This window comes from Prionailurus bengalensis, chromosome B2 (assembly GCF_016509475.1).
Source record: "Prionailurus bengalensis isolate Pbe53 chromosome B2, Fcat_Pben_1.1_paternal_pri, whole genome shotgun sequence".
Taxonomy (NCBI): Eukaryota; Metazoa; Chordata; class Mammalia; order Carnivora; family Felidae; genus Prionailurus; species Prionailurus bengalensis.
In genome coordinates this window covers 128,827,640-128,854,853 of record NC_057349.1, presented here as the reverse complement: position 1 = coordinate 128,854,853, position 27,214 = coordinate 128,827,640, and the positions used below count along the sequence as shown (strand labels likewise).

General features: G+C 38.7%; 1 protein-coding gene across 1 annotated transcript in view; it reads left to right on the top strand.

The window, feature by feature from the left end:
- Nucleotides 1-27,214, top strand: part of HIVEP2 (HIVEP zinc finger 2) — a 204,979-nt gene that overhangs the window by 94,187 nt on the left and 83,578 nt on the right. The window contains exon 2 of the mRNA XM_043592484.1: nt 18,655-18,767. The gene's annotated coding sequence lies outside the window, so the exon portion shown is untranslated. The remainder of the gene's footprint in view (nt 1-18,654; nt 18,768-27,214) is intronic.

Genomic DNA, 27,214 nt, shown 5'->3' with positions numbered 1-27,214 from the left:
GGAGCCTTCACTGTAGAGGGCTTCACAAGGTAACTCTTTCGCCAACTTTCTTTGGAGCAGCCCCCTTCTTGTTACCATCTAGGAAGAAAACGATCATGGCAGTGGGGATCGAAAGGGAGGCCGGAGATGACTAAGTCAAACTCTTTCTCTGTTCAGTTGAAGAAAGAGAGGACCAGAGAGAGGTTATGTCCCTTGTCCTGGTCATGGAACTACTTGCGCCCTGTTTAGTGAGCCTGCTTTCGCTCTTTGTCACACATCCAGCCCAGTAAAGGCTTTCCTGGAGGAGGTGATTGCTTTAACACTGGTGTGTGTCATAGGCATCTCTGGACCTAGCTGACACTCCTGGGTTGTGACTGGATGCTCAGTGAGGAATCCAGCGGCTGTTTCTGGAAATGCTTAAGAAGCAGGATGTGGCATCAATGGCAGGGTTTACATTCAGTAGGAGCCTGGACAGCACCCTGTTCTAGAAAGCTGCAGTTCGGTCCCGGTGATACCAAGTTTATGCCATACATACCCTTACTGCAAGGCTCTCCACGTGTGGCTCTCTTGATTTCATTTTTTCAGTTAAAAATCAAATGTCATCCTCTGTTAATTCTGAAGAATGATGTTGATCGTTTATAGAATTTCTTGTAGGTGACCCTGATTTGCACAATGGAGTTTGAGTGATAGAGTGATCTGCGGGATTTGGGGGCTATAATCATGTGCTTAGACACATCATGAGCACAAAAACAAATAACAAAGTTTACTGTAGCACAGTTATAGACTTAGAGGGTTTCTCAACTTGGTCTATTGAGATTTAGGGGTGGTTGATTCTTTGTTGTGGGGGGCTCCCCTGTGCATCGTAGGATATTAACCAGCATCAGGTGGTCTGTACCCACCAGGTGATCATAGCATCCCTCCCCAGATTTGATAACCAGAAATAGCCGCAGGCATTGGCCAGTGTCTCTTGGGGGACAGAATCACCCTGGTTGAGAACCTCTGTAGATCAGCAGTAAATCTGAGGAGCATTGCACATATGCTGGCCTGAAGCAGATTCTCATTTACAACATAAAGCTTGACTTTTAGAAGCCAGAGAAGGAAAGTAAGGATTGGGAGGGCTAAGTCACCAAATGACGAATTTTCCTAATCCTAAATCACCAAATGACAAATTTTGATACAGTGAAAAACAGCCCAGACCAGGGGATTTCCCCTGCTGGCTTGTGGCAGGAATTCCCTTTCTCTTCCTCTTGCCCTCAGCTTTAGGACACTTCCTTTTCACCACACAGCCTGTGTCTGACTCACCTATTCTCAGGGCCATCTCTTATCTTCCGCTCTTCTCTCACCTCAGTTGCTACCAGTAACTGGACCACCATTGCTGCTTTTGCAAAAGCCGACTGCCACTGAGATTCTCCCTGCTGATGCCCCTGACCCATCACTGTGCCCCTGAAGAATGTGTCTTGCTGTTCTTATATTATTATTTACATCTCAGGGTTTTACCTAGAATTTTATGGCCCATGTAGGAAAAAGTGAGGAGTAGTTTCATATCTTATTGATTCAAGTCCTCAGTGTGACTGTTTTTTCTAATAAAAGCCATGATGTATAAGGCGATACAGGTTCTGTAGTACTCTTATTACATCCCAGCCTTAGGCTAGCCTGGGATGCCAGTTGCTATCTGTGACACTGGTTCTAGAGGGCTGCATTCCAAATATCAAGCAGTAAGCATAAAAGTGAACTTTTGGAACGTGACTTAAGAAGGAGCCATTTTGGCCGGCTAGAAGATGAAGTTTAACTGTCCAGCTTGTGCCTATTCCAAGTGAGTTCTTCACCAAAGTCACAAGGAGACTCTCAAGGAGGCAGCTTAGACTCCCCCTTCCACTGGGACTTCCCACCCTAAGTCCCAGACTTGTAGGGCATACAAGCTGGGCAGACAAGGTTTGCTTCTCTGATGTGGGAAAAATAGACATCTGGCAGTCTACTGGGATTCCATTTGGACATGCTGTTGTATATAATCTTTGCCAAATGGACTTAGTCTGCCAGAGTCTGCCAAAAGAGGAAAAGACAAACACCTTAATCTATGAACTAAGACACTAACTGGAGGAAATCGTAACAAAACAACTGGAATCTCAGCAGGTTCTAGAAAGAGTAAAAAAAAAAAAAAAAAAGATACATGTTGTACAAGTATGCAATTAAACTAAGGGGAGTTTAGATTAATTAAAAGACAAGAAGAAATACCTTGCTTTTTGTTTCTACATCAAATAACAAATTTTTACCTCAAGTTTGTCAAAGATTGAGATGTTTATCACTTTAGACTAGAAAGGTCCAATGGAAAAGGCTGCTACTCCAAGACTTGAAAGAGTCTTCCAATTCTGACAAATCCTATCTAGTTCCCCCCCCCCCCTTCTCTCTACACTTGTCAAATCGCACAGATTGGTATGTTAGACAAGGCGATAAATCTGTGTAAGCTAGAATAAGAGAATGGTGGCCAGCGACTTCTTTTGGGAAGTTTCTAGATCACCATCACCTGTACTGATAATTTCCAAATTGGATTCTGGATGCTTTGGGACATTTACCAGTTTTGAGAGAAAGTATAGTTAGTGGTGGATTTAACATGTGTCTGTTTTAACCACCTGTATATTTGAGGCTTGAGATCGTGACAGGAGGGATGCTTACCTTCCGTATTTGAAATTGTGTACGCTTAGAACAGAGTTGCCTTTCTCAAATACGATTCCATGGATGCCATGATTACATGGCTTGTCTTTTGTTACAGGATCTACACAGTAGCAGTGTGTTTTCGATGTCTGTCCTTCCCTAGCCCCTAAGTTCTATGACGACAAGAACCACAGCTTTGGGAGTACCCAATTATTGTTTGTTGAATGAATAATTGAATACATGATGGGAAGAAAAAGAGTTCATCGTGAACATTTTATAAGAAAAGCGTATTTTTTAATAGAAAAATTAAATAAAGACATTTCCCAATAACGAAGTGAAAACACAACTTAAAAGAATATCATGTAGTGAAGTTTTGTTTCTTTTTTGGAAATTTGTGGCTTTTGTTTAAGAACAAAGAAATGCATTTTCTGGAGAAGGAGAACATGGCATGCCCTCCAAAATTAATCTAGTGGAACATAGGCATATAAAGTCCTCCGAACCCATAAATTTTGGCCTTACTTTATAGTAATAAACACTTTTCAGTGCCAAAGTAAATTAGGACAACGATCTGGGTAAAAGAATATTCTTTGAGTTGTAGAAGAAAGGTTTTTATTTTGTTGCCCAATTTAGAGCCGCGACCTTCATTCTAAGTGTGAAAGTGCTCTATCATTGCTGTAGACAGACCTGTTTGGCTCAGCTGAAACTATTCCATGTGGCTCAGTCATACCAGTATAGATAGTGAGTAATAGGACTTGTTCAATATATTACACTTCCTTTGGATTGGCATTGGTAGTTCATTTGCCAGGTTGAAATCATGAGTGGAGCTGAAAATTGAGGGCAAATAATTGCTGGGTAGCTTGGGTTTCTTCAAAGCAAGCATCTTTTTATATTGCTACTATGTATATGTTTTCAAAAGCATTGGTGTTGAGTCAGACTCACTGGATTGAAAAAAAGCATTTTCAGTCCTTGGTGTGAGGTAATGGATAAGTTCCTTAAACTTGAGGCCTTAAGTCCTCTGTAAGGGAGGTAATGTTAGTGCCTGCCTCATAAAGGATTTAATGAGAAGATACACATAAATCACGGAGCACTTTGCCAGAACACAAGGATTCAGTAAATGTTGATTATTTTTATCATTCTGTGTGATGATTGTTTCAGACTCCATTACTATTTCTAGGTCGTTCATTTTCTTCGTGTTTTCAGTAGTAAGCTCAAACTTTTAAGCTTCCTTTTTATGGAAATCAGAGCAGTCTAAACAGAGTCTAGGCTGCCAGCTCTCTGCTACATCCATAAAGAAATGAGATAATGCTTGGTGTAGATGTGTGTGTCTAAATATGAGAGCCACAATCCTAAGTCTTGCCAGACTGAGGGCAGGTGGACCCGCTCTTGGCCGGGAGTCAGATCCTCTTACCAGACCTTACTTATTTCAGGCCTGATAAAGATACTTCCTCTGGGTGATTTTTTCCCCCCTTACTTAAAACATAAAGACAAAGGGAGTTGGAAAACTTAAAAAAGAGTACGAAAGAACCTCTCATTTTTATATTCTCCAGAAACCAATTTGATAAATCTTTTTTTTTTAAGTTCTAAAGCAGCACTTTTCCTTCCATTTTTCACCACAAAAATAAAACTGGGTTTTCAGTTATAACCCTACAACACAAACCATTACACTGTAAAACTCCATTTTTTTACTCGGTATAATTTCTTGTTTCCTCTTTTCAGTACAGGTATTTCCTTATTAGGAGACAAGGGGTGAAAGCCGCTGTGGCACATGATATCAGCCTGAGCAGAAGGAGTTAGTTACTAGGTGCTAAGTGTGTGAGAGGTCAGTGGAATCTTTAGGGTACCTCTTCAGGAATTTTCTTGGTACACTCACTAATAACTTGTGATTACCAGGCTTAGGAATTGCCTCCTATCAAGATGGCAGAATCAAACGTTTAAAAGTTTCTGAAACAGGCTAGTTTGTTTCTCTTCTTTGTGTCGAGCAATTTCTTTAATCTTGCAGAATTTAAATTCGGTTTTGATATTTGCCACTGGAAGTTCTTATTATGGCATTGCTTTAAAATTTGCTTTCAAATAAGAGATTGAAATGGATGATCTATACAATTTTGTTCAGCTGGCAAATTCTACGATCAAAATCTACCTTTGCCTTGTAGAAGTTTTAGGATTTCTCCAGTGTTGTATGGTTTTACTGGTTGTTCTTTGTCTCCCCAAATCAATAAAGCAGCATCAGTAGTTAGTTAATTGTTGAGAATCTGAAATTTTCCTTTTTTTAAAAAATTGTTAATGTTTTTTTATTTTTGAGAGAGACAGAGCATGAGCGGGAGAGGGGCAGAGAGAGAGGGAGACACAGAACCCAAAGCAGGTTCCAGGCTCTGAGCTGTCAGCACAGAGCCCCATGTGGGGCTTGAATTCACGACCTTAAGATCATGACCTGAGCTAAAGTCGGACGCTTAACCAACTGAGCCAGCCACTAGCCCTGAAATTTTACTTTAACTCAGTGAAGTCTTAATTATGTCTCTCCACTGTGGCCAACATTTAATCCAGTCAAATATTGTTAGGATGGATACCCTTTTTCCCCCCAGGGCCACAGCTATTAAAGGTCTCTCAACTTGGAAAATTAAACATGCTCACATATTTTACATTTTTATAGTAAACAAACTAGAACCAATAATCCAAATGGCTTTCTAGCTTCTACATTGCCTATCTCAAGTGCATCACAGTTTTGGCCACCTGCTTTAGAAAGGAATATCAGTGACCTCTTAATTCTGAAATTCAGTGAAACCTTTAGTCTTATTGGATCTACTGTTGATTTGTACTTGACTATGTTTATCATTTAATTTTTTCTCTGCTTGGCCTTGTGACACTGTGACCTGTTACCCTACCCTGTTACCCTGTTCCCAGCCCCTTCTCACATTCCGTGTCTTTGTGGCTTTTCCCAAAGTGCAGCCATGGGCCTCTTCTCTCGGCAGCTTCCCAAACCGTGTGCCTGTTGTTTTAAGTATCACTCTAAATGCTGATACTTCTAATGGCCTTCCAGACTGGGTTTTCAGCCCAGGTATCCTGTGGCTTCTATGTGTCTGCTTGGACAATTTCTACTTAAATGTTTCTAAGGGCATCTCAAATCTAGTTTGTTCTAAAACTGAATATGCTCTGTTTCCTCTCAAACTTGTTTTTCCCCTTGTCTAGGTTGGCAAGCTTCTGCTAATTACTCCAGATCCATTTCAAGTATATATCCACCCTCAGCCCTTTCTTGACACTCACCCCTTGCTGGGGCCCTATTGTAATTTAAGCTACAGCACTTTTCATCCTGTGTGTAAATCAGGTATTCACTGAGGTCAGAAAACACATATGTCTACCTTCTGATAGTAAATGATTGTTGAGGGGCATCTGGCTGACCCAGTAGGTAGAGCATGCGACTCTTGATCTTGGCATTGTAAGTTCAAGCCCCACGTTGGGGGGTAGAGATCACTTAAAGATAAAAATCTTTTTTTCAAAAAAGATTGTTGAATATGTCAACAGATGGCAGAAATAGTAAATTATAGATAACTGAGAAACGAAGCAAAATCTTTATTTCACCAGACAGAAAAGTTTGTAAGTGGTTAGATATTAAAAAGATATTTTTAATAGTTTTATAAAAAGTGAAACCATCAGCTGTGTTGATTAGGTGTAGGCCCGGGGACTTGAGAGGGTAAAAGTAGCTTCTATTTCCTTCCTAGACTCATGGTTCACTTGGTTCTTGGACTTTGTTTGAATGGAGACTCATTCATGGAATTGTGACAGCAAGTGGTTTTTCCAGTGACTTTCCCAGCTATTTCAAAAAGCATCTAAATGCACAGAGCAGAACTCAGCTATCTGCTTGGGAGAATATTTAGGTGCAATTATGTCCTATATACCATTCCTCCCAGGTATTCTACATTCCCAAATGGGGCTATGTGGGTCAAGATAAGGGAATGATGTGGCTTCTGTTTACTTAAGCAGGAAGTAGTGAAAAATCATGACTTCATTTATAGAGATAACCCCTGCTCCACCTTTCTCTCCCTCCCCGCTACACACAGATAAGATTGTATATCTGGGTGTGCCAGTCATACCCATTTACGATGATCTCTAAGCCATTAATATTAAGTTCATTCTTTGGTAATGGTACTGGTAACTTCATCACATTGCACAGAAGGAACATTAGAAAAAATTAAACAAAACTTTTTTTTGACATTTATTTATTACTGAGAGACAGAGAGACACAGAGCATGAGCAGGGGAGGGGCCAAGAGATGGAGAGACACAGAATCCGAGGCAGGCTCCTGGCTCCGAGCTGTCAGCACAGATCCTGACGCGGCGCTCGAACTCACAGACCGCAAGATCATGACCTGAGCTGAAATCGGGATGCTTAACCGACTGAGCCACCCAGGCGCCCCAACATTGGAAAAAATTTATTATTGGAATCCTTATTTTGTTGGGAAGTAGCTTCTAACTAAATGGAGCAGGCACTCAGATACTATGTATAAATCCATGTTAACTTTAAAAATAAGTCTTAGCAGTGAAGACTGATCTATGACTGTCTTACATTTAAGGTTAAGTTCCCTGCACTAGGATGCTGGAGCATTTCAGAATTATGTAACCGTTTCCCTTTTGGCATTCATAAAAACAAGAAGCATGTTTCCAGAGGTCATCCCACATTGAGCAAAAATTTTAAATACATGAATAAAAATTCCATGTGGCTTTTTTAACACTAGAAACTTCACATAGATTTGTAATTTTGACATATTTTGTAGTCTTATACTGGTTTGGTAGTCTTTTATCAGGAACAACAAACAAAACATCCTGTTTTTATAATATCCAGCATAAATCCCAGTGGAGTTATTACAGAAATAGCTAAGGTTTTTCCTATATCAGTTAGCAGCTTTTTTATTTCCATTATTTAATGTTTCTCTTCTCTTAGAAGTGTGACTAAAACAAAATCGATTTGTGTCTTCAGGCACTGAAGTCCTGCTAAGTGTTAATTGTCCAGGGTTTTTATAAAGGGCTTGAAGATAACACGAGAAAATGTAGGGCTTGACCCACGCACTAGGGCAAAGGTGACCATTTTAAATTGCAAATATTTGTAAAACTCTTCTTTTCTTCCTTGTCATGGTTTCCTCTTTTTGAAACTTACCAGGATTACTTTGAGTGTTTGCTTATGTGAAAATATGTGAAAATTGAATAGAAAAGATATTTTCAAAGGGTTGTGATATGGTTTAAGGATGGTGAAACAGCCAGAATGATGATTCAGAAGCTGAAATTAGCTCTACATTTTGTGCAATCAAGTAAAACTCTGTACCTTGGCCTTCCCCACACTGGATTAGCAAGGAGCTGGAAGCTGTTCCACCCCCAGCATGCCACTGTGGATGACACGTGGGGCCATGACAAACTGCTGCCTAATCGGGGCATGTGCTGCTGACAGGATAACCCTGAGGTACAGGGTGGATTAGAGTTGAGTGATCTCAACTCATATTCATTTCCTCTGAAAGGAAAACTCACAAGGTCCTCTCTGTTCTAATGAGCATTTATGCAGTGAGGATTCTCATGATGGTGCCCGTCACTCCAGTGGCCATGTTTGCCTTTGATGCTTGCTTCCCTGATGGGGCTCCAGGACATTGATAGCATTTATCCTGGGCTTTAGGAATCTCATTTTAAGACCATGGAAGGGAGAATGATTGGTTGCTTTTTCTTTTACTCTCTCACAGATTTTTTTTTCCCTAAGTTGGTTTCCTGTAGGTTTTGGTGCAGAAAGCTCTACCACAAAGGATAGAAGATGATCCTTGAATTCACTCCGTTTCTGTTGAGCAAGTGGTAAACTTTTCCAGGTACAGCCTCTCAGGTCCAAGAGCTGAGTCATCTTTGTGACTGGGAGTTTGATGCTTCTCACCTTCAGTTCTTGTTGCCCAAAATGAGGCGATAATGCTTTGTCCTGTCAAATAAACAAAACTGTCAGGTTATCATTAACATGGGTCTCCACTCTAATTAAACAGAACTGATGGGAACTATCTGGGAGGATCTTAGCAATGGAGCAGTGATGTTTGCATTTAAATGATCTTAATTACCCCTTAGACTTCATGCCCTAATAAGATGAACGGGAGAATGTCACATCTCACTTAGCTGTATTGTTTTAGACAGTGGCTGCAGGCTGAAAAGGACCAGAGTGCATTAACTTGCACTGTGGTGTCTGCTTTTGGAGACAGAAGGTTTGGGAATGTATCTTCTTTCCCTTTCTTTCTTTCTTTCTTTCCTTCCTTCTTTCTTTCAAGGAAATTAAATCACAGCCCTGACAGGAGAGGGTGAAATCTCTGAGCAGACCTCCCCAGTGCTTGGAATTAACAGACTTCTACCACGTCCCAGTTTGCTATTGTCCTAAGGCAACACACTCCCCTGCTGCTCTTTGCGTCTTTGGCTGCTGGCCAGCCTCCCAGGGCCTCCAGCTTTGATGTGAGGAGCAGACTGTCCTCAGGCCAGGCTGTTGTTGCCCTGGCCTGGGCTTTACTCACCCAGAATGCCAGGAGGGATGTCCTGTCTCACAGTATACACTTCAACAGCTCTCGTCATCGTCACCGTCACAGTCACCGTCACTCCCAGGGCAGAGGGAGCCTGCCTTTGTGTCATCCACAAGTGGCTGCCTCCAGCTGCTCAGCTTTGCTTTGCTGGCTTTGGTGCTCCTGGTTGGTGGTGGGGGTGGAGGACTCTCGGCCTGGGGAAGACACCGGCTCTGCCAGGTCGGCTGTCAGACTGCAGGGCCTCCTTGGCAGGGCTCAGGGGAACCGACCAGGCAAGTTGAACAGCTTCCTCTGGGGACATCGCATCGACCTTCATTTGATCTAGGCCTGGCAGCCTGGTTAGTGAGGACGTAAATTCTGGCTGAGGAAGTCTTTCTTAACTGAACCTGTTTCCCACCACCATGGTTCCAGGCTTGCAGTTAGAGGTCTGTGCTGTTGTAAATTTAACTCCTGTGACTTCTGGTAGTATCTGTTGCTAATTCTAAAAGCAGGTGTACACATAAACACAGAAGACTATAATGATACATACCAAAGAAGTAAAAATGGCGTTATGCCTTAAAACTAATGAAAAGGCTAGATCCAGGTGGGAGAGAAAGAGAGAGAGAGAGAGAGAGAGAGAGAGAGAGAGAGAGAGAGAGAGAAAAGGAATTTATCATTGATGAACTGTCTTCTGAAGGGCCAATTCAATTCAAATAGAAACTGCCTCAGAAAACTGAAAGCAGACCATATCTTGTTCTAGTTTAGGTGCACTGTATCTTTATAGGGTTAGTAACAGCATTTCCCACAGAAGGGGTTTCTTGCTTCTATTCTAGTAAAACCCATTCCCCAAATACGTCTCTTTCCCAACCGTTATTTTTTTTTCTTTATATGAAGTTTTACAAAGTCGCAAGGTTGGTTGGTTTGTTGTTTTCCCTAATGAGAACACATTACATTTTTGGCAGTCAAGTATGAAAACGATTATTAGCTCTTTTTTGCAGGAGTTGGGGAATGCAGCCTGCATGATGCCATGACCTAGTTAGGGGAGGACACCTGAAAATGTTCAGAGTAGAAAGAGGAAGACATTTGTAGAAGACAAACTTCACGGTCTTTTTAGGGCATGAGTGTTGGCATTCTGTTTAGTGTTTTGCAAGGCATTCATGAATAATGACTTAGTGTGTTCGTAGTAATATCTTTTTCTGGTTGGTAAAGAGTGCTTGTATGTGTGTGTGTATTAGAGTGGGCATATAGGTAAGTCCATTGGTTCATCCTGATACTAGAGCCTTATTTAGCACAGCTATAGTGATGCATTTAACATCACTTTAACATTCAAGTCTAGATACTTTGAAATTGCAGACTTTTGCCGTAATCCATTCCTAAATTACATCTTCCAGCAAACACAGGGAGGTTTTGGAGGCAGGAACCGGTAAGGGAGAGGGGTGCTGGTAAACCAGAGTTATGGCATTTCACATCAATAGGAAATGCAATATTTGCCAGTATTCCATATGTCATTTCTCACTGCTTACAATAAAGTGACGTTGGTAGTTCCAAAGATGGAACTGGAGGTCAGTAAGATTGTTGACCTGTCCTGGGAATGCTAGAATGTACCGTTTCTCCTTCAAACACTTCCCTTTCCTCCTGCAGGTTATAGGTACCACCTCTCCCTATAATTTCTTTTTCAGTAAATAAAGTTTACAGATTGAGTTTTCAAGTTTATAGTGACCTTTGCAACCTTCTGGTTTCTTTCTTTCTTTCTTTCTTTCTTTCTTTCTTTTCTGTTAAATCCACTGGACAATATATCGAACATATTGTAGGTTGACAGGAAAAACACTTTCTAAGGAGATTTAAAAACCAACTAAAGTATAATTCATTAATAATTTCATTCTGTTTCTGGATGTGTTTTCTTTCCCATTGTCAGCCAGTGTGGGAGGAAAGGGAAGAATAATGCCGGAGCTGAGGGTGTGTGTGGGTATGTGCCATCTAAAAGTATTTTATAGAAGAAAAAAAGTGTTTATTTTTATAATAAAAGTAAAATTCAGTGCTCCAAATCACAGAAGTCTCTTAATTCTATTGTAGTGAAAAGTTATATTCCAGTGCTTTTAAAATTGTTAATCATTAGAGACATATGTTAATCAAAAGCATACATATGCATACATATGCATAAATATATATACAAAAATGGTAATTTTGTGCTACCAGGCTTAAGCCTAAAATGTCATTAATAATACTGTTGCTGTTGCCATTGGAGAAAATTTGCATAAGATTAAGGCACATGTACCCATTTCTTTATTCCCTGGAATAGCATTATAATTCCCAAACTTACCAAAAAAAATTTTTTTTTGAGAGAGAGAGAGAGAGAGAGAGAGAGAGACAGTGCGAGTGGGGGAGGGGGCAGAGGGAGAGAAAGAGAGACAGAGAGAATCTTAAGCAGGCTTCACACTCAGCATGGAGCCAGGTGCGAGGCTCGATCCCATGACCCTGATGCAATGACCTGAGCCGAAATTAAAGGTTGGACACTCAACCCACTGAGCCACCCAGGTGCCCCAAACTTACAAATTTTAAACAAAGTCAGAAGTTCCCTTCACCTAGTTAGAAGTGAATTCAGGTTAAAATTTCAAATGATAATATCTGCATCTACAAAGCAGGTGCACTACAAAGCAGTTTTCTCTTTTTGGAACTCTCAGTGTCCCTTCCAACATTGCCTCTTCTGGTCCCCTGCTGTCTCCCTGTCACCGCCACCCTGAACCTGGGGCTTGATCAAGTCCAGCCTGATCTGGGAAGCCATTTGCCACTCTTCTAACCCCTACAGAACTCTTCCTGTTCTCAACTTCTGTTATACTGGGAATCATTACCACACATTTTAACATTCAGCACTTAATTTTTCAAAATAATTTTTCATTGTTGACTCAGGGCTTTGTTATTGTGTACTTTGTTATTTCTTAAACAGCTAGAACAATGGTAGATACCTTGCAAATGTGCTTTTATTTTTTTTAAGTTTTAATTTTTTTAAAGTTTATTTATTTATTTTGAGAGAGAGAGAGAAAGAGAGAGAGCATGCAAGCAAGCATGGGAGAGAGGCAGAGAGAGGGGGAGAGAGAATCTCAGGTAGGCTCTATGCTATCAGTGTGGAGCCTGATGTTGGGCTCGATCCCACGAACCCTAAGATCATGACCTGAGCTGAAACCAGGAGTTGGTCTCTTTACCGACTGAGCCACCCAGGCACTCCACCTTGTAAATGTTCTTAATTGATTGTTATTTCTTTTGTGTGGCTGTTGGTAAATGGTTATTACAGACTAGAACCGCTCTTCTGAAAATGTGGACCTCAGACCAGCACATGAGCGTCACCAGAGAACTCCCAAAAGTTGGACCCCATCCAGACCAATAGAATCAGAATTCACATTTTAACAAACTTCTCTGGTGACTCATAAGCATGTTAAAATTTTAAAAGCATTGTTGAGGGGCGCCTGGGTGGCTGAGTTGGTTAAGCATCTGACTTTGGCTCAGGTCATGATCGCAGGCTTTGTGGGTTCGAGCCCCACATCAGCTCTGTGTTGACAGCTTAGAGGCCTGAAGCCTGCTTTGGATTCTGTGTCTCCCTCTCTCTCTGCCCCTCCCCCGCTTTCATTGTCTTTCTCTCTCTCCCTCTCTCTCTCTCTCTTTCAAAAATAAATAATAAAACATTAAAAAAAAAAAGCATTGTAGAGGAAGGTTTCTCTTCCTGGGAGGGGTAGAGACCCCAGGAACCTTCAACTCTCCCTTTTGTCAGTGTTGTATTGTGGTCATTTAGTATCTGGCTGTATTAGGGTGAAACTGTCTGTTCTTACAATAACAATGAGAATGGAAATTTATTCTTTACATAGAAACTGCAACCTTTAAAAGTGACCAGAGTATTAAGACTGTATTTATATTCTGATTCAAGACAACTTTAGATCCAAATCATTAAAATCCCTTTACCTGGCTTCTTTCAAAATTCTCCTACTGAAGAGCAAAAAGTATATGATTTCCTTTTCCTTAGTTACCTTTTTTTTTTTTTCTTTTTACACTTGAAGTGCTTACACCCACTCAGCTTGCTATTTTGAACTCTGGGAAAGAAAATTTGTGGGCATCTTGCAGTCTTTCAGGAAACAAGGCTTAGATTAAATATTTGCCACATTTTCTATGTGTTTCTTTCTTCAGGAAATTGGAGGAGCACATCACTCATGCTTTCAGTCAACCTGACACATAGTATGACGTTCACAGTGTGGATGGAAAATAGCTTCTGTCCTTATTTGCCTACCTTCGCACAGATATTCCTGGTGTTTCCCCTCCCATTCTTCTATTTGTCTTTCCTTCCTTTTCACTATGGTGTCTAGAATTCTTCAGGTACTCATACATTTTATAAAATACAAGATTCCTTGAGAGTCCCCAGGTTTGGTATATCAAAGAGGATGAATAATACGTGGACATCATTAAACGTTCAACAATATGTAGAGTATTCTTAGTCAAATTTGAGTTTAAAAGATTAATATAATTTAAGTTAGGTGCAGTTCATTGTTGGTTTTGCTTTACCTTTGAACCTAGCTCACAGCAGAAGTGAGAGACATTGGGATCGGAGATAGAGGAACATACTAGGTATCTCAGCCCTTCAGCTATGTTTTAAATGAATTCAGGGCTGCGTCTTGTGGATATACCAAGAAAATAATATGATTGGAATATGATTGGGGTGGTTGTGTCGTTTATACACAGTGTAATCTCATCTTTGTTGAGGCAATTAAGATGTTTTATTTAAGCTAGAACTTACAACACTTTTCTGTTTAATCAGCGTTTGCCTACTTGTAAAGAATATTATTCAGAGGATCTGGTGACACAATTCAGTTGCTGGACTTGAGGAATTCAGTGTTTCCAAGCAAGTGAAATGGAAATGAGGAAAGACACAGAACCAAGAGTCTTTTAGAATGCAAATGATTATTGAATGTGAAAAATGTAATAAACATAGAAATGCACCATAATACACTGTTTTTGACATGGCAAAACAAAATATTGAAAGGATGCCTATATATATGATTCAACACAATTCTATTCAAACTTTTAATGGGATTTTTTTGGGTATGGCTGAATGTGGAGGGCAAATATTACACTTAATCAAATAATATAATCAGGGAAAAAAGGGGTAAGAGTTCTGCAGGTATATGTGTGCACTTAAGGAAATATCAAGGAGCGTTTGAAAAAAAGAGAGCAAAAATAGAAATCTTGCCCTACTGTAGATTCAAATAGACTGTAAAACAACAACAGTAATTAAAACTGCCCAACACATTAACAGCAAGTTCATAAGGTAATGTCACTCACATTATATGTACTCAGTTTGAACAAAGGTTCCAATTTAAATATGTAGATCAGTGTAACAAAATGGGAAGCCCATCGTGGATCCATTATGAGACAATACAGAGTTAAAATATAACATAGCAAGCTTGGTAAATAGTACTGTGGATAACTTGGAGTTTGTCAAAAATATTTGAGTATGTACTTCCTGCTGTGGATCCAAATTCATGCCAGATATATGAAATGGTTAAAGATCTAAAAATAAATAAACTTACAGAACAGTTTGTAGAAAAGTTAATATATGCATCATATTAAAGGGTCATTTAAATTCACAGGAAAAAATAGGACCAAAAAGTAGTCAAATTATATGAATAGAGATAATTTTTACATTAAAAATGAGAGACAATGAAATTATTTTTAAATGAGAGAATGATTACAGTCACCATTAACATAAAAAGGCAACCCGAAAGTGCCATTTTACATTAAATAAACCACCGGAAAATTTAGTCATGTAAAAACATGAGGTTTGGTGGAAATGCAATGTTCAGATATCGTTGGTAGTTTTGTAGGTGATTTCAGTCTCTTGGAATCAACATGGCTATAAATGTGAAGTCCATAAAAATACTCATAGTCTTTGATTTAATAATATTATTTCTGTTACTATTTTAAGGATGAGTAGTATCTCTAATGTTAAAAATAAACAAGAACATCTTTAATGTTCCTGCATATAGGAATGGTTAAGGAAATGACTAAGTGTGCTGACTATGAAATATTATGTGGCTACTAAAAATGAAAACTATATGAATTACATGAAAATGTAGAACATGTATATCAAATAATAAATGAAAAAAAGTTAGAATGCATTGTTGTTATATGTGTGTTATGAGAATATCTATGTGAAAATATGCTTATAGGGACAAATAAATACTAGATTAAAATTTTAAAAAATGAAAATAATTATGTTTGGGTGATGGGATTAAGAAGGTTGTTTGTTTTTTTTTTTTTTTTTTTTGGTTATAAATGTCTTCAATGTCATTATGTATTTCTAAAGAAAAATAATATAAATGACTAAGTAGGGCAGCTGTACTAACTCTAACTCTGGCTGTTAGGGCACTGCTTCCCAAATGTTATTTTGGAACTCTGCCAAAATATGCCAAGAGGTTTTGGGTCTCTAACAGTTCAGTTATTCTGTTTCTTTATTCTCCGTGGCCAGGTTTTTACTAGATTTACAAAGAAGCATGTTACTTTTAACTGTGATGCAGAGGGTGGTGTGGAGCCTGTGGTATTTGCTGACCTGTTCCCACTCACTTTGCACTCGTGGACTTCTGCATTTCCTTCTCATCCTAAACTGGGAAGCATCTTTAGTATCATTGGTGCTCAGAGAAGCTCAATGATGTAAAGGGAAAATAGTGGAATAGTAGTCAGGAAATCTGCCTTCTAGTTGCATGACCTTGGGCAAATGACTGTGACCTTCTGAGTCTCAGTCTCATCATCAATAGAAGGAGGGTGTTTGATGACCTCCTCTGGACCTGGATTAAGGATATGTCCAGAGGTATAAAGACATCAAAGTTCCCAACCTTATTCCAGGGTGCCAAGTGCTACTAAAACGACACGTTTACTACGTCCATTGTTGCAGCAGCATGGATGGTGAAAGCACTCTCGGAGTGGTCTGGTCAACTCAGAGAGCATGATTCCTCTATACTACATGGGATAAATCATTAAGCTAGAGAAAGTCACTTAGGTTCAGCATTGTGGCCACATCTGATTTATTATATATAAATATAGACCAATCGGTAACAAGCATGATCAACTATTAGCTAATGACAAATTACTCAATTGTTTAGACTACATAACTGACTGTACTACACAGTTTCAGATGCATTTAGATTTTCTGATGAAGCCAAAATACCACAGACTGAGGTGTTTTGTTTTTTCCTTTTTCCTAATGTGTTGAGGCAGGCAATAAAAACAAATTGAAGGTAAGAAGGTTTAGATTCAACTGCTTTCATCAGATTATAAAATTATTTTAGGCTCTGCACTACTGTGTGGTATAGAAATTGTAGGGAACTTATTGTGGTATCTTAGGTGTCATTGCTCATTTCTAAGGAAATCAACATTTCTAAAGAATGTTGTATTGTGGTTTGTACACATGAGGCTCACCTGTTATGCAGGCAACAGATCTGTATCTTCTGTGCTAATTAGGAACAGTCATTCATCTGAATCATCCATACAGATGACTAATATATTTTGTACTTAACTGCTTGTGAGGTTTGATATGAGGTACCATACATTAGTAATATCAACACTGAAATATTACTAAGTAATTTGAAATCACAGACCACTCCAATAAGCATAGTTAGATTAAAACGACAACATACTTGCTGTACTATAGATGTAAGACCTTTTGAGATACTGGCTTAATGACTGGCCACGCTCAAGTCATTTAAGTCCCTTTATGGGGCAAGAGCTACATGTTAAGAAAACAGTATGCTAAGAAATAAACAAGCACGGAAAGGTGATGGTAGATCTAAACTTTGGTACAGGTCAATTTCACTCATGTTGACAAAGCGAGAAAAGGATTCCTAAGAATCTTCAAGTCATTTTGCATCGTGAGGGAAAGTGCCCTCACGCTTTCTTGGAAAATGACTAACATAAGGCTATAAGTTGCTAAACAGTGTACTAGCCCAAAGCCATCATGGCAAGAATTCAGAGGTGACACTATAAAGCCATCTTCTGAATATTATTTGAAACAGCCTTTGCAACTTCCATAAAGGCCTAGAAAGTACAAAAATATTTTCACAGCTCTAGATATTCAAGTGTGAGAAATGTGTGTGTTGTACCATTTGCAGCTCCTTTAGGTGCTTACATTTGTTGATCCAGGATAATTTAAAATAACCAAACTGTTTGACTTTTATCTTGTCATATTTATGGCAAGAACCCTAGCATAATAATCAAGACTGTTTGTCTCTGTGAATGAAGAAGTCTTTTGAGATCATATCCATCTCAATTTTCTAGATAATTATTTCTTGAACAGCAGTAAGTCTAGAATCTAGACACTGGATTGTCTTGGAAGTGAAAATGTATTTCCAGTGATTGCTGTGGATTTCTACTTAGTATGTATAATTATTGCTGTTTGTCTTCTCCACTGTTAGGAATGTTTTTGGTTTGTTCTGGGTTAGGTTTATTTTTGAACATCTATCTTCTAATAGTGGATAGCAAATCTGTATCAACCTTTATTAAATACTGAGATGAGCTAAATTAATTTCACTAATAGGTGTGGTGGGATTAGTGGAGTGGCAATATGTAGCTAATTCCACATTGCATAATAAAAAATCATGTGCTTATGGCTTTGGAATAGGTTTTTGAATTTTCACGTGGATATGGTTGGATTTGATGTTCTGGGACTTTAAAACATACTAAATCTATCTTGGGGAGACTTGATTCGGGAGTAGCTGGACGCTGTCCAATTTTGTAATCTCACTCTTCTGCTCAGCCTTCCAGCATCCCATTTATTTTAGGCTCTCATCAGTTGAGATATAGCTTGCTTTCTCTCAAACTTACTCTTGGAACTGAAATAGTAGTTTAATATTCGGGCTTCAGAAAAGGTGTGCCTACCGGTAAAGAAAATGGAATTAAATGATATTATTTATAAACCATAAGCTGTTTATGGGTCTTTAGGAGAATAAACACTCTCTGTGGGAGACGAGGTATAACCTTCGAAGAATGATTTGGAAATTCGTGCATGCCAGTGCTTTCTCTCCAAATGCTCTATCTAGGTATTAGTTTATATTCCTCAATAGAGATTATATGTAACTGGAGTTTAACTGTTTTAAGGAATAGCAGCCTACGCATTTTAATTGCATCAGTAAATTAATAAGAATCAATGAGCCAAATCCCAAAGCAATCGGTTGCCATCTAATTTTACATATCCTAACTTGCATTATATAGTCATTGTTTCTGTGTGTCAATCAGCACTGACAATAAAGTCTCTGCTCTCACATTTAATGTGTTATTTTATTGTTTTCTCTATGCTTGAATATTCATTTTATCCCAAACTGGTAAATTTCAGTTGGCAGATGCTTTTGTTGTTTTATACTTTTAAGCAGTACAGTAACTTGGGAGAGGATTTAACAATAATCTTGATCTGATTTCTGTGTTCTTAATGTATTGATCCTATGCTACTCTGGCTTAAACATTATTTGTTTTTCTTTTTGTTTTCCTTTCCTCGTTAGGTGGAGTCTTTGAATTTTTAAAAAGACAATGGTAATCAGATTGACTTGAAAAATTAAGTGAATTGACTTGGTTGGAACACTCTTTTACCGATTCAGTAACATTCAGCTGCTGGGTAAGTGGAGTCAAGTTCTTTTTATATGGTTTGATTGCAGAATTTTTGAAAAGATCTTTCAAGCCAAATATTAAGCTTTATGTGAAACTTAGGCAGTAATGATTTGAGGCCCTTACTACCCGTGAAAGATGTCTGGGATGCTATCTAAATGAACATGTTTGCAAGTTTTTACAATATTTCTGGAAATATCCTAGTTAGAAAGATAAGAAGATTAGAAAATGTGGTCATTTATAGCTTGGAACCATATCCTTTTATTTACTATTTTTTTTCTTATTTTTGTTTTGTTTTTAAAGTTTGCTTATTTGTTTTGAGAGAGAGAGAGAAGGGGAGGGCAGTGAGAGAGAGGGAGAGAGGGAATCCCAGGCGGGCTCTGTGCTGACACAGAGCCCAATCTCATGAACTGTGAGATCATGACCTCACAGAGTCGGACACTGAGCCACCCGGGCACCCCCATTTACTCTTTTAATAATTATTTGCTTATTAAGAATCTTGAGGTCATATAAGAATATCGGATTTTACCGTTAGTGAGGTATTTATGTATAATTTTATTATATTGCCTCAGATTCCAATCTAAAGCCTGCTGAACATTTTGAGTAAATTAGCATCTCTCCTTATGTTAAGCCGTTCTCATTTTACAGAAAGTTTGATTTCTGTGATAAGAATAGAAACCTTAAAGTCTTTCTCAAACCAACGTCCTCGTCGCACTGTGAATCTGTGGAAAACTCTTGAGGTGGAGAAGTCCTCACCAAGAGGAGTTTAGGCTCTTAGCAAATTACTGGTGTTGCCAAGACAGAATTTAGTGGGAACAGGACTTTGGCTACTGCTAAAATGTCAGCATAGTAAAACCTGCTCTGTCAAACAGATTTTTGGCATCAGAAGTCTAAATGATACTGATTTTAAGGTTCGGCTATTTTATTTTATTTTATTTTTTTAATCCAGGCAAACTCACGTTTTAATTAACCCTTTGCACAGTAACAGAACATTTGGAAAAATATTTGTATTTCTAGTCCAGGTCACGAGATTTGAGGTTCTGATATTTTAAATTTTATGCTAAATTGTGTGGCTTGTTATTTAATTTTCCTCTGAATAAATGGAGGCTATGTAAAAACCTGAGGGATGATAATGAGTAAGAGAGAAGAGCATCTAGCCATTTGGGGAGCAGTCTTCAAAACCAAACCAACAGTGTCTGCTTCACCTATGGGCATCTTAAGACATGCTGAGGTCACGTGGTTTTTCAGGGATACTGTTGCATAATTTATATGATGCCAACAACTGCTTTAGGGTTGTCTAAAATAATCTCCCTTGAGACAACTGCCCTGGAGCTTGATTTGTTTAGTGTGGCTTTTGCGTGTTCAACGAGTATGGAAATACCAAACGCAGAAACCTTGGGACATCTTTTAATTTTGCCTGTAAGGCTCATGACCCAAGATTCATTTGCGACCAATAATTTCCATCGTTATGGGCACGTGAGATGCTATTCAGAAAAAGTATTTTGGATAATTAAAGGGATATAAGGCAGTTAGATGAAAAACTCATTAGGAAGAGAAGTGTTAAAAAAATTTCAAAAGCCAAACCTTAATTCTTCAACAGCTGTGATAGATGTTAGAAAATGAAAGCTAATATTGTGCACCACTAACCTAAATGTTTTTGTCTGCCGCATTTAATTTTCTATGTACTCACAAGGTTGGCCTTTACAGTTATTCCCAAAGTACCCCATGGCGTTACAGTTAAATTTCAGTTGGTGGGACCTAACCTAAGGGAGACTGTACCGATTATGTTCCGTAAGTGCTACCTGAGAATGGACGTGGTGTGGACATTGACTATAGTTGGCCTTCTCCTTATTTATTACACTGTGAATTCTGGGAGCCCTTGCTTAAAAGTCAGCTCATTGGAATCACTGTGTTTTAAAATAATTTTTTTTTTTTAGTTAAGTAAATTTATAAGATTATGTGAGGATTAAACTCCTGGCAGGTGATGGGGGCTCAATAACTAGTAGTGATTATGATGATGATTAGTAGTGGTAATGGTAGTTATAATCATTATTTAAACATAACAATACGTAACGTCTTATTAACCATGTGACTGATTCTTTAGGCTGTCATTGAGGACAAAACGCATAGAAATAAGTACGTTTTCTCAAACCAAATACTTCCTTTGGTAAGGAAACACTTCATATGAAATTGGTGTGGTTCTTTTAAGATGTCCGTGTTGTATATAATCAGCAATCTGTCCATGACTTTATCTGTGAACCTGGCCTTGTCCATTAGCCCAAGTGAGGATATGTTTTATAAATGATACATCTAAAAAATTTGCTACCCCAAATTGGTCGTAGATAGAAAACCGTTACTAAGACAAGAAAGGGAAACCCTCACCATTAGAGTGACCATTCTTTTATGACACTTTTTGTAAAATATAGTAAAAACAGATGGTTTTGTCTTTTAATCAATAATACTGCTCTTCATTCATTGCCAGTTTCTTTTGCGAAGCCAGTTCTTTTGACTGGTCTTGAAATTATTCATTTTAAAAGTAATATTAGCTGACCTATGGTCCTTTAACGATATGCTCAGATTGATATTTTTTCATTGCATTAGATATAATTATTGAAGAACTATGTAAGTGACATGTCTTCTTTAAGCTGAGGAAAGGTAAGAAGGAAGGTGAAAATTATTAATATGTTCCATGAGTTGGGCTCTGTGCTATAGGTGCTTAATCTTTTTAAAGTGAAAATTAAGAATACCATAATCACTTGAGGAAATTGCATTTCAGAGCAGTAATTACTTAGCTGAGAGTTACATAGTTATTATAGTTAGTAATTTTGGGAGTCGGAAGTTGTTGAAATCCAAATTTAATTTACAAATAATAAAATAAATAAGTCAGTCAGAGAAGGACGGATATCGTGTTTTCACTCATATGTGGATCTTGAGAAACTAAACAGAAGACCATGGGGGATGGGGGGAGGGGAATATAGATAGAAACAGAGAGGGAGGGAGGCAAACCACAAGAGAGTCTTAAATACAGAGAACAAACTGAAGGGGGGTGGGGGAAAGGGAAAATGGGTGATGGGCATTGAGGAAGGCGCTTGTTGGGATGAGCGCTGGGTGTTGTATGTAAGCCAATTTGACAATAAATGATATTAAAAAAATAAAAATAAAAATAAATAAATTTTAAAAATATATATGTCATTACTTACACAAATATGGAAAATAAAAGTGAGGAAAACTTTTAATCCATTCTCTCTGGACTCATTTTAGCAGATTTTATAAAGATCTGATGAAGTTGCACGTTAGACCTACTCTGTGCTCTCTATGGGTTTGGTGTAATTTTTCCTGTTGTCACGTAGAATTCAGAGTGGACCCTTGAGCTTTAGTGTGTTGTGGACTTCAAAATGTTTCCTTTTAGGCAGGGTCATTTTTATAGCTTTTCGGACGCATACAACTCTTCCGTTTGGGTCCTTTATGTTTTAAGGTAACTGAAGAAGGTATCGGTACTTATGAATGAGTATTACCAAAATGATATGAAGCCTAGACTCAGTCCCTGTTTACACAGCCTGATGCTGCCTGCTTTGTTTTTTTTTTTGTTTTGTTTTTAAGTTTATTTATTTATTTTGAGAAGGAGAGAGACAGTGCATATGGGGGAGGAGCAGAGAGAAAGGGAGACAGAGAATCCCAAGGTGACTCCGCACAGTCAGCACCGAGCCCGAAGTGGGGCTTGAACTCACAAACCCAAAGATCATGACCTGATCCAAACCAAGAGTCTGACGGTTAACCGACTGAGCTACCCAGGTGCCCCTTTCCTGCCTTGTTTTTCAGGCATCTCACTTGGCTCTACCTTCACTCATTCCCACATTCAGTACCTTACCCCTTCATTTATTCGTCGTTCAGTCAACAAGCATTAATTAAGTCAGTAGTATGAACAAAGCACATTTTTTTCCCCATGAACATTTTTTAAGCATCCAAAAACTGAGGGTTGCTTCTATATCATTTCATAGTATTCCCTCCTGCCTATCCGTCTTCTTGTCTCCTTACTTTAGATCACAGTGAAGGATGTTTATGGGTGGTAAATCTCTCATCTTTTACTCTCCACACAAAAACCTACACAATAGGATTTAGTAATTAATTAGTTTCCTTGTTTCTCTCATGACGTGAATTACCATTTGTGTAATACTGTACAGTTTACAAATGGCTTCCATGGAACATTATCTCGCTTTAGACAATAACTGTTATGTAGCTATTACTCACATTTTATTCTGTGTCTGAGGAAACGGAGGCTCAGGGGGTTACAACTAAGTGATTTGCTCAAAGTCACAGCACTAGTAAGCCATACGACCAGACTTTAACCCTAGGTCCTGCAACTCTAGATAGCATGTCACTTGCTGCCTGGTCACCAGTTTAGTTGACTACCAGTGTTCAAATATTGGAGCTTTGCTGATACAGTCACTGTGTTCTGTTCAGAATGAATCAAATACAGAAATAGAAGCTACGTTGAAGTTTTAGTGAAGAATCAGGTCTTGTAGAAAATCTTGGAGGCAGTGTACCTTTCCTTTCTTTGGTCATACTAACTGTTAAATTCACCCAGTGACTCCCCTGACCTAAGAATCTCACAAACTCCAAGCAACATCCTTAGACCTCAAGAATGGCCCTTGGAATTCTGATTCTCTTGGATAGTTTACATAAAAATTTGCTAATTGGATATTGAACAAAACCACTCACTGAGAGATCTTTAATTTTGAACCTGATATCACATTGACTTCTCATCCATGAATTGTCCAAAGACAAATTGACTTTGTGTTTTCTGCCTCATCTCTTACTTGCATTATTGGTTATTGGTTAATTATGCTTTACCGATATCAGAATCTGGCCAATTCTTTTATTTTAGTCTTATTTATTTAGTATATGAGCATTATTCATCTTCATGTTTTACTTCATTTCCCTCTCAATCCCCTTAATATTTTATACTTCTCTCATGTCACTTTTTGTATGTATTTTTGTGCTTTACATTAAAGTGATTTCTATGAAGTTTTTTTCTCTCACACACCGTACTATCAGCTGCTTGAAGGCAAAGGCTGTGTCTTTATTTTGTTGGTTTCCTGTTCAGCCTTGAAAATGGTGATTGAAAAAAACAGTAGATATTCAATAAATATTTGTTTAATTTAATAAAATATTCGGCTGTGGGTTTTCTTTTCAAATTCCTTTTGGGGACTGCAAATTTATAACTGGCTTTAGTCATATCAGTGAGATGAATCAGCAAGTCTGATACTTATTAACTATCCAGAGCAGAGCCATAAGAATAAATTTATGTGTATTTTAGTGATCTTTCTGAATACAAAAAAAACCACACAAAAACTTCTCTATGTTAATGGCAACACTCTCTCCCACAAATAAAATAAAACAAAAACCCCTTTATTCCCCTGACAATGATATTTTATTGTATTTGTCTTGACCATGGGAATAAAAACAACTGACCTCTGAAAAAATCTAATGAGATAACATAAAACATGGCTTCTAAACTAGAGGCTTCCTGGGAGATACAGGTGTAAACATAGTGTGAATGTGGGGCACCATTGCTGTGGTGGTGGGAAGGCCCTGAACAGGTTTGAGTGGAAGAGAGACACAATCAGAGTTGTTGCACATGAGGAAGATGAATCCAGCTAGCTTGTGCTGGATGGTGTGGTGGGTAGAGATGGGGGGTGGGGTGCATAGCAGTAAGAGTCTCTGAAAGCATTGAAGCCACTTAGGAGGTACTTACATTAATTCGTACAAGAGCTATCACCTCATGTTGTGCCCTTTATGTCTCCTCCCTCATACCACAGATGAAAGTACTTTGAGAAAACTTTAGTGAACACTTGAGCCTAGGTTCAGGGGGTTCTTTCTGACTTCTCCAATCTCTTCCTTGGTTTCTGACTTCTCAGGTATGATTATGGTGCCCTTGTGCCTACTTGCAGCTTAAATTGTTTTTCTTAAGACCCTCCTCACTTCCACAGGTCACTGCCTCTGGTAATTATCCCTGGATTAAATACCGGAGGACACCATGCCTAGACCTGTCCTTTGGAAATTTGCCAGTTGGACCCAGAGTACCTTCTGATCAGATCTTTTGCATTGGGATTTCAGGCAGGTGCGCACGGTCTGCCCTGGAGTGGTAGCAATAAGGATTGACAGAACACAGATAATATAAGCCAGAGTATGCAGGAAGCCAACGTAGGACTGCCTGCCTGATTGGGTATACGAGGTGTGTGTGTGTATGTGTGTGTGCGCGTGTGTGTGCGTGCACTACTCCCCTACTACTCTGGGAGTAGGGGAACAGGAGGAAGTTGTCAATGATGGCACTAGGCTTTGAGCCTGGGAGTTCAAATATTACTCTTAATAGGAAAAGAGAAGTAAAGAGAAACTGGTTTCCGTAACAGGGTGATGAACTTGAATGTATACTAGTTGGGTTTGAGATAAATGTAGGTAAAAAGCATATGTTTCTTACTACTTGACTTTTCTTTTTTCCATGAGGGTTGAGAGGTGGAAACAGGAATTCATTGGAGGACTTGAGACTTCTTCCTCTTTCTGCTGTCCTTCTGGCTCCTTAAATATTTTCCAAGAGGTTAGGATGGTTTTAGGTTTCTCCACCTTACCCCTGCCACAGTTTGCCCCAAATTCTCCTCCTCAGGAACATGTCTACTCGTCAGAGTACTCACAGCAGCCAGAAGTGTGCCTTTTGGTCTCCAAAAATAAGAACAGGGGGGAAATAGCTATCTTTTCCTTTTGAGGAGCATAATCATTGTCATCTCACGACTTGCTGAAATAGCACAGCAAAGGAACATTTTTTGGCAGGCTGGGAAATCTAGGGAATACACAAACACATTCACTTCTGTTTTGCTATGATGTATTCATTTGAAGCAGTCTACTTCAGGGAAGCAGGGGGATTTTTCCTTGAGCATTAAAATAAAAAATGTATTAGCTATTTGAACCTAAAGTTGTTCTCCCAATTGGTGGTATTACTAACAACAGAATCTGTAGGTTCTTAAATTTGATGGTGGCAGTGAGTTGGGTAGTTCCAGGGTAATCCACCCCCATTCCCATACACTGAGGAGTTTTTTGAATTTCAGAAGAGATACTCTTGATTAAATCAGTTTAAGAGCATAGAATGATACAGTAATTATCATTTGTCATTACCTTGTGTACTAATGATTAAAGCAAACATTTAATAACTATAGGGCAGTATATATTTTAGATCTTGAGCCATAAAAAGATTTCCATTAACAGAATGTTTTGTGCACAAATAAATTATTCATTGACTGTAGCAGAGCTTAATTCTGTCATCAGCCTTAAGTGGAAATTTTGAGAACACCAGTCATCACAGATGCCAGCGCTAAGTTGGCTTGAGCCCCCATCCTTCTTATATGGAACCTGAGCTTTTCTGGCTATTTGTAAAAGCTTCAGTTAGGTTAAATTCAATGAATATTTATGACATTTCTGCCATATGCAATTTAGTGTTCTGGTGGTTGGAAGAATAAAATGATGAGGAAGTCTGTATTTTAGCCTTTAAGTTGCTCATAAACCTAAGAGAGAGGTAAGACTACTACTTACCTGACTGGGATAGAAGAAAGCTTAAGTAGCATCCTCAGAGATGTATAAGTAAAATGTATTGCAAATTCAGAGGAAGAAATCATATGTACTTTCTTGTGGGTATGTGAGGGGGAAGGGGTTAGGGATCAGGAAGTGTTTCCTGAGGAAGGCTTTAAAGATGGGCAACGTTTTGACAGGTAGGAAGAATTATATCCACATAGGCAAAGAAAGGGGTGGATGGCGTGGGTGTCCTCATGGAATGAAAAGTATCATGGTATGTCTGCTAATTAAAAAGGAGACATGGAAGAAAAGGAAAGAATGGTATTGGAGACCTAGAGAGTGCAGAGGGCCTTGAATGTGTAATTAGCACATCAGTATGGTAGACATTAGAGAACCTTTACCCATTTTTGAGCCAAGGAGTAACATGATTCGATTACATTTTTGAAATCTACCTCACCTCGCTTTATAGGTAAGAGGTAGGAAACATGGAGGTAGACAAGTTAGAAGCTATTGGGGTAGTCTCTATGAAAGGCTAGTAGGTTCTAAACTGGGTGGGTTGTAATAGAAATACACAGGAGGGGAAGAATGAAATTAAATCGTTTTCAGGTTCAGCATGTGATTGGCATTGGAGGGGTGGGAAAAAGGAAGGAGTTAAAGATTCCATTCAGTTCAACAACTTAGCTGAAAATAGGTGTGGTTATAAAATATGTCCTCTGTTGACTAAAATCCAAAGCAGATCATGATCAGTGTGATAGCAGGAATAGAGCAAAGGGTTATGAGAACACAAAGGAGAGAGCTATTAATTTTGACCCTGGAAAAGTGAGGAAGTGTATGGGGTAGAAGAGTTTCATCTGAAGATCAAATAGAGGATTGATTCCAAGGTATTGTAGCCCTCAA